The sequence below is a fragment of the Lactuca virosa genome, chromosome 8 (assembly GCF_052849685.1).
Source record: "Lactuca virosa cultivar CGN04683 chromosome 8, Lactuca_virosa_CGN04683_v6, whole genome shotgun sequence".
NCBI classification, from domain to species: domain Eukaryota; kingdom Viridiplantae; phylum Streptophyta; class Magnoliopsida; order Asterales; family Asteraceae; genus Lactuca; species Lactuca virosa.
Genome location: NC_136433.1, coordinates 44,321,718 through 44,330,198, shown reverse-complemented (window position 1 = coordinate 44,330,198; position 8,481 = coordinate 44,321,718).

The following is an 8,481-nucleotide window of genomic DNA, read 5'->3' as shown; positions in this document are numbered from 1 at the left end:
TCTGTTTTTGACGTTCTTTATATCCAGGCGAAGGTGAGAAAATACTCTACAACTTTCATTTAGACTTTGTCGGCTAATTTTGAATTTATTTTGAATTATATTTTATTTAATAGGTCGGGACAGGATAATTCCGTTAAAAATCCATAACTTCTTCATCCGATGTCCGTTTTCGTCTGTCTTTTTACCGTTGTACTACTATTGTCGAGAATTTCAATTCTCGTTTAGGTTGTGTCGGCTAAAAATCGATCGATCTATATTTCGAGTTTTTAGCTGTTTACTGCTGTTCCGAAACTTAGAAAAATCATAACTTCCTCATACGAAGTCAGATTTGGGCGTTCTTTTTATGTACGCTCACGGTTTAACATAATCTACGACTTTCGTTTAGATACTTAAGACTAAAAAGTATTTTATTGAAATTTCACTTTTTACACTTGGCAGTGTTTTACCGGTTTTGTCGTGAATCTTCGATTAGTCATAACTTCTTTGTTATAACTCGGATTTGAGTGTTCTTTATATATTTGGAAACCTTGACAATATATCTAACATTTTATGCAACCCAATTGAGACTTTAGAACACTTCCTTTTTGACGCTGTTTTTATTGATTTCCAAAATAGATTTAACATATGACTTTGAACATTACATGGATTTGAAATATCGGGTTGTCACAAAAGCCCAGGCCCTTGCTGACTTCCTGGTTGAAATCCTAAATACCATCAAGGGAGTACCGACGATAATCTCTGTCGACCCATTAGAGCCTAACGCCGACAAGGAACTTTGGAAGTTGTATACCGATGGCGCAGTAAGCAAAGAAGGCTCAGGCGCAGGCCTGATACTCCAAAGCCCTAAAGGCGAAGAGATCACCTACGCACTACGGTTCAACTTCCAAGTATCTAACAACGAAGGAGAGTATGAGGCGCTCCTGGCAGGACTAAGGCTGGACAAGGAGGTTGGCGCAAAACAACTAGCATCTTTTAGTGAATCGTTGCTTATCACAAACCAAATAAAAAGAGTATACGAGACAAAGGATCCTAGGATACAGAAATATCTAGACGCGGTACGTAATTTAGCCAGCGCGTTCAAAAGTTTTTCAATAAAGCAAATCTCTTGGGGGAAAATGCAAGCGCAGACGCCCTCAGCAAACTGGCCTCCACCTCGTATGATCATCTCACAAAGAAAGTGCTGGTCGAAGTACTCCCAGAAAGGAGTATTGATAACCAAAAAGTCAATACTATATCAGCTCCCCCAAAATGGACAAGACCATTTGTTGATTACTTGCGCCACGCCAAGTCAGGACACCACATTTTGCGATACGGGACAATCAATTGTACTGAAGGGGATATCTAAGCCCATGGCTCAGATGTATTTCTAAGACAGTGGGGCAGGCTTTTCTCGAAGAAAGCCATTCCGGGGACACAACAACACATGAAGGTGCTCGCGTACTCACATGCAAGATACTTCGCCTAGGAGTATACTGGCCGGACATATACAATGACGCCGCAACCTTAACTAAGAAATGCAAGGAATGCCAAGCATTCACCCCTTTCCAAAATCAACCAGCCATGCCATTGACAAGCATCACTAGCCCCTGGCCTTTCCACCAATGGGGGGTCGATATAGTGGGACCATTTCCACCGGCGCCGGGAGGCGTAAAGTATTTGCTGGTAGCCGTGGACTATTTCACCAAGTGTATAGAGGCAGAACCACTCGCCACTGCCACTGGCAAGCAGATGATAAAGTTCATGACAAAAAACATCTTGGCCCGCTTTGGAACCTCTAGGATCCTCATAAGTGATAACGACACTTAGTTTGAAGGAAGTCCCTTCAAGGAATGGTGTGAAGACAAGAAAATCCACCATCGGTTCACATCAGTAGCGCATCCTCAGGCTAACGGACAGACAGAGATATCCAAAAAAACCATAGTCAATGGTTTGAAGAAACGGCTACTTAGATCAAAGTCCGCCTGGGTGGATGAGCTCCCGACAGTGCTATGGTCCTATCGCACCACAACAAGGTCAAGCACGGGAGAAACGCCCTTCAGTCTAACCTGTGGGACGGAGGCGTGTAACATCCCAAAATCCAAGACCAAAAATTTCATTGTAAATTTAATAATTCATAAAACAGATTATTGAAAACATCATTGAATTATCCCATGTCATAAAAACCATAAGTCCTATGTCTCAAAACAAGTCAAAATATGTCAGAGTACAAATCCCAAGAACATCATGGTGCGGAAAATAGTGGTGTGATGCACTGCAGTCATGCGAGTTCCTTTCCCTTTGAAGAGGAAGTACCTGAAACCAAAACTGAAAATCGTAAGCATAAAGCTTAGTGAGTTCCCCCATCATACCACATACCATACAATAAATATACTGTCTAACGTATCTGGGTACTAGCTACCCCTTCAGTCTCTTTCAACCGGTAACTCACCTAGCATATCAGGGTGCTGGCATACCCCTTCGGTCCTTTCGACTGGTAACTTGCCTAGCATATCAGGGTGCTGGCCTACCCCTTCGGTCCTTTCGACCGGTAACGTGCCTGACATATCAGGGTGCTGGCCTACCCCTTCGGTCCTGTCGACCGGTACCGGGGACTATTTCACCCCTACTTCTACCATATAACATACTACTACATAAGCACATAAGTCATATACTGCCTAGCTTATCATTGTTTGCTAACTATTTTTCCAGTTCCACCCTCATTCTAAACTGATGTGTACTTCATTTAATTTTTTTGTAAGTGCAATTTCTTGAATTTTTCAAGGAATAAAAAGTGTCGTGAATGTAATGAAGATGGTCCTTTAAAACCTGGTCTTGATGAAGTTGAAATGAAAAAAAGGAGATTGGAACTGTCCTCAGTAAGTTTGTAATTATATATATATATATATATATATATATATATATATATATATATATATATATATATATATATATATATATATATATATATATATATATATATATATATATATATGTGTGTGTGTGTGTGTGTGTATGTATATGTATTAGGCAATAAACTCTCACTAAATCTAAATTATAAATTTATAAGTAAGTTACATGTTTGGTCCTTGGGTATAGCTAATTTTCAAATTTGGCTGAAACACGTTTTCTTTTGCAATTTTGGTCCTTATTTGATGTATCATAATGGTTTTGGTCCAATCTCAAGTCAGATAAAAGGCAGTACAGTCATTTACTCATTTTACGTCGGACCCCACGAGGACCAAAATTGCAAAAATCATCACCTAGTCAGATAAAGGGCAATATGGTCATTTTACATGGGATGTGGACCAAAATAGTTACAATACTCCAAAATAAGGACCAAAGTTGCATGAGAAGACCTTTTGGGACCAAAATTGCCAACACCAGCTATACCCAGGGAGCAAAAATGTAATTTAGGTTTTTGAACCTTATATTATAATTGACTAAATAATACAAAGATGAAAGTTGAAAATTTGAATTCTTGTTTTACTCGATTACATGAATATTGGTTTATTATTTCTAGTCAACTAAAAAAAAGTTGTATCTATAATGACATAAATACAGGTGCAATTTTATGAATTTTTCAAGAAACATTCGGTGTCTAAAATGCAAAACTGAGGGGCCTAAAAGGGTTGGAATTGATGATGTTGAAATGAAGAAAGGAGACTGGAACTGCCCACAGTATGCCTATTAACATTATTATGCATTTTTTTAATAAAATACTAAATACTTTATTATGCATTTTTTTAACAAAGTGTTTACGTTGCAGAGAGCAACGTCCCAAAAGGCAACTGAATTTTGGAGAGTGGGAGTGTCCTTTGTAAGTCTTTTTCTCGATTGAAAATGTCAAAAAGTGAAATACCCATTTTGCCCCTATGTAATTTAATAATTTATTGCTTGATTGAATGTTGGATAGGTGTGATTTCTTTAATTATGCGGGGAATGTTCTCTGTCGAAAGTGTAATGGTGAAAGGCCAAATAATGCAGAAGCTAAGTATGAAGAGCAGATGTGGAAAAAGCCTTCTTAATTTTGTTACTCTGGTAAGTAACTTAATATGGTTGTTTTTATTTTTGTTATTTTTGGTCCTTGAGTGTAGCTGGTGTTTTCAAATTTGGTCACAACAAGTTTTCTCTTGCAATTTTGGTCCTTTAACGGCCTTGGTCACACTGTTCCAAGTAAATGATTATTTTTGGGACCAAAATTACAAAAATAGCTATACCTAAGGACCAAAATGTAAAATCAACTATACTTTGTTTTCTTATAGTTAATTGGTTGTTGTACATTGAATGGATCTATTGCACACGGAGGGAATAAAGCTTAGAACTTTACACAAACTTCGGTCAAGTCACAAGCGAGTGTCATAACCCACATGAAATTAGATGTACAAATAGGCCTAATGTGACATCCCCCAATTTCACGGCCAGAAAAGACCGATTTCGTTTATGCTTTTTAAAATAAAATCAGAGTAATCATTTGATTAAAAGTGTTGCGGAATTTGTTTCCAGAAAAAAACATGATAAATATGTTATCAAATCATTTCCGAAGAAATGTATTTTATTCATTTAAACCATTGGGATGTCATTGTCAATACAAAAACATAAGCATAAACAAAACTTACATTCATTTACACTAGTGATCTACTTCTCTTTTAATCTCTCAGTGTAAAGCAACTTTGTATCGATACTTGTGATACAAATAAACTGAGTGAGTCAGGCTTGAGAGTCTGGTGAGCATATAGGGTTTTCAACCCACAATAATATAATTATTATATTTAATCATCAAACAATCAACCCAATTACCCATCCCCATTATCTTATTTATTCTTAAGGATCTACCCTAAGAATCATCTAACCTTCATTTATTCATTCCTAAGGATTGACCTAAGGAATAGGCACGAAGTCCATCGCTGCCAGAGTTTATATCAAATAAGGCAACCATCGGGGTGACAACACTGCTTTCCTCAGCAATTTATGTCAAATAAGCAAACATCAGGGTGACAACACTGCTTTCCTCAGCAATTTATGTCAAATAAGCAAACATCGGGGTGACAACACTGCTTTCCTCAACAATTTATGTCAAATAGGCACAAAGTCACATCGTCGCCAGGGTTTATACAACCGACACTAAGTCCACAGTTGCCAGGATTTTTAGAGTACATATGATGAACATATAGTTCACACACAACCAGGTTGCGAGCCTGCTAGTGTTCCATGGACCGTCTAGAATAGTCCATGGTTGTCATCCATACTCTGCTGAATGACGGGGCCATTGCTTGGTTCATCGCTTGGCTCATCGCTTCTCACCATATTTTACCACTCATATATCATCGCTCATCTTTCATCGCTCATCATTTATCTCATCATTTTATCACACATCAACTTATTTCACCTACCCATGTTATACCCAACATATTTGTAGATAAAATATATATACATTTTAAATCATTTTAAACATGTATAAAACATTCTTTCATCTACCCATGTTTTACCCAACATATTTGTAGATATAAAATACATATATAGTTTAAAACCTGTATAAAACAATCATTCAACATCTATCTCAAATAAACAAACAACATATATACACATAGCACGTATTTTATATAAAATACTTCATATCTATGTGTAAGGTGAAAGTGACTATACACTCACTTGATAATACAATGATTGGACAGCACTACGGCTCTAAATGTAGTATTCTTCGGTGAAACCGGGATGTTTTCTCAAAAACCGGGCTTCACGCGGGCAGAGTTTCGACTCAAAAACTCTTTTTATCGGGATCTTTGGGGCGTCGGGACTCGCTTCAGGTATCGGGGATGATACCGGGGCCTGGGGGTATATCTTGCACGTAAATCGAGGTAATATGGGTGAGAGAGAAGAAATTTGGCAACCAAACTCGGCTGCACTTGTGATCTATTTATAGGGTGAAAATTTGAGATTCACCTCGTGAACCAAGTATGTTCACCTCGTGAATTCAATCTTGATCATCTCCTAGGCTTGTCGTGTATCTTCTAGGCTCGAAAGGTGTTATGCAACGAATTCACCTTGTGAATTTCAATGTTCACCTCGTGAAGGTCTCGAAGTTTGTGCCCCGAACTTCAAAAATCCATATCTTTCGCATACGAGCTCCGTTTTTATGTTCTTTATATCCACGCGTAGGTGAAATTATGCTCTACAACTTTCGATTAGACTCCGTCGGCTAATTTTGACTTCATTTTTATTATTATATTTTTAACAGGACGGGACAGGAAAAGTCCGTTAAAAATTCATAACTTCTTCATCCGACGTCTATTTTTGTCTGTCTTTTTACCGTTGTACTACTATTGAGGAGACCCTCGATTCTCGTTTAGGTTGTGTCGGCTAAAAATCACTCAATCTAAAATTCGAGTTTTTAGCTGTCTACTTCTAAGCTGAAACTTAGAAAAATCATAACTTTACGAAGTCAGATTTAGACGTTCTTTTTATGCACGCTCTCGGTTTAATGTATTCTACGACTTTCGTTTAGATCACTATGGACAAATATCGCTCTATCGTAAATTCACTATTTACGTCGCGCTGTGTCGTGTCGGTTCTGTCGCGAAACTTCGACAGGTCATAACTTCTTCGTTATAACTCAGATTTCGGCATTCCTTATATATTCGGAATCATTGTCACGACTACTATAACTTAGTTAAGATTACTCCTTCTGAATAATCTTCGATCAGAAAGTCATTTTCGACGCTTATCGTCTCTAAATTGACTAGTCCGAATCTGTGGGCGTTACACCTAAGCATAAGCACAAGATCGATGCTTAGTTGGGCCTATTGGGCCTTGAAGCTTGGTTGTTTATGGAGCCTAACTGGGCTAATAGTTTTAGGGTTTGTTTCTTTTTATTTCATTAAGCCTTGTATGGATAAATCATATCTGTGACAACCCGAAATTTCTATCTTGTACAAGCCATTCACTTCAATCAAAGTCAGACTTGTTTCTGCTAACTTTTAGCACTGTTTAAGAGTCTGTTTGAGCATTCTAACCCTAGTACATCAAGGGAGTAAGTGTTTGAATGTGTCAACTAATGTCCCAAACCATCAAACAAGCCATAAACCCTCAAATGAGGAGTTTACGGCCAAGACCCATGAGTTTACGGCCGTAAACTCATGGTGGCCATAAACTCTAGGCTATAGGTATGAATATTAGTCATTTTCAATCACTTTTCACCATTTCAAGCCTAGAAATCGGATTCTCTCCCAAGGATCATAAGACTTTTGCTTCCAATCTTCAAAAATGTAAGTAATCTTTCCATTTTCAACTTGATATCCTTCCATATCTAGTGAATATACATGATTTCATCCATGAAATCTCTTCTTTTGGATAGATCTTCAAGTGTTCTTCATTTTGCCAAGAACACCAAGAACACACTAGTGTTTTTGGACCTTAATCACCCTTACAAGCTTCTAATACGTAAGTACACTACCCTTAGCTTATTATATACTTGAATCACTTGTTAAACACCATGAAAACATCAAGAAATCAAGAACAAAAGGGTGTTTACGGCCAAGGCAATCTCCCTTGGCCGTAAACCCTAATTAGTGGTGCAATGTTGCCACAACTCCTTCCTAAGACTTGGAACTAAATCTAGAACACTTCAACAAAGACCATAGGACCTTAACACACAAAATGCTACAAGATACCATGAGTTTACGGCCATAAACTCATTGGGCCGTAAACCCATGGGCCGTAAACTCATGGGGGTATTACCATTGGGCCGTAAACTCCTAAGTGAGGCCCTACACCCCTTAGATGCAACCCTTTGTACCTCTAGCACTTGAATCAAAGTGTTTTCCATGTCCTAGGGTGTCTTTACTTGCTTAATTAGTTGTTTAATCACTAATTAGAGGCATATATGTATCATTATATGATAAATAGGATCCGTGTGTGTGCTCAAGTCTTCACTGGGCACTTAGCATCCTATACAACTCGTTCATCCAAACCACTTACTACAGGTGAGTTCATACCCCTTAACTTATCTTTTAAATGATTTTAAATGCTTTTAGGGGGGGGGGAATACAAGTAGAAAACATATAAGTTATATAATTAATCACATGTGATTAATAACTGTGTTTCAAACAAAGGATTTCTTATACTTTAAAACTGTATTATCAAACAAACTGCTTTTTAATCGTTTTATAAACTGACATCACGTCACTAATATTTATTGTTAAACTCTTTAAATGTATTACAAAGCCTCTTTTAAACTTATATATTGTCAAAGGCATGTCTATATATGTATAGTTATATAAATAGTGTTTAAAGGACTTAGGACTGCTAACTTGCCTTATTTCCTTTTCCTTGTTTGGATGTGGACTTAGGGTATCGGTTAATTGTCCGAAGGTCGTCTAAATATTAGATATATATATCATGTATACGTATGTAGATATAAAAGTACTATAAATCAGTTCATTACCTTTGGGTAGCAAGGGTATACATTCAGTCATTTATTCTATTACAGAAATCACTAGTAAACTA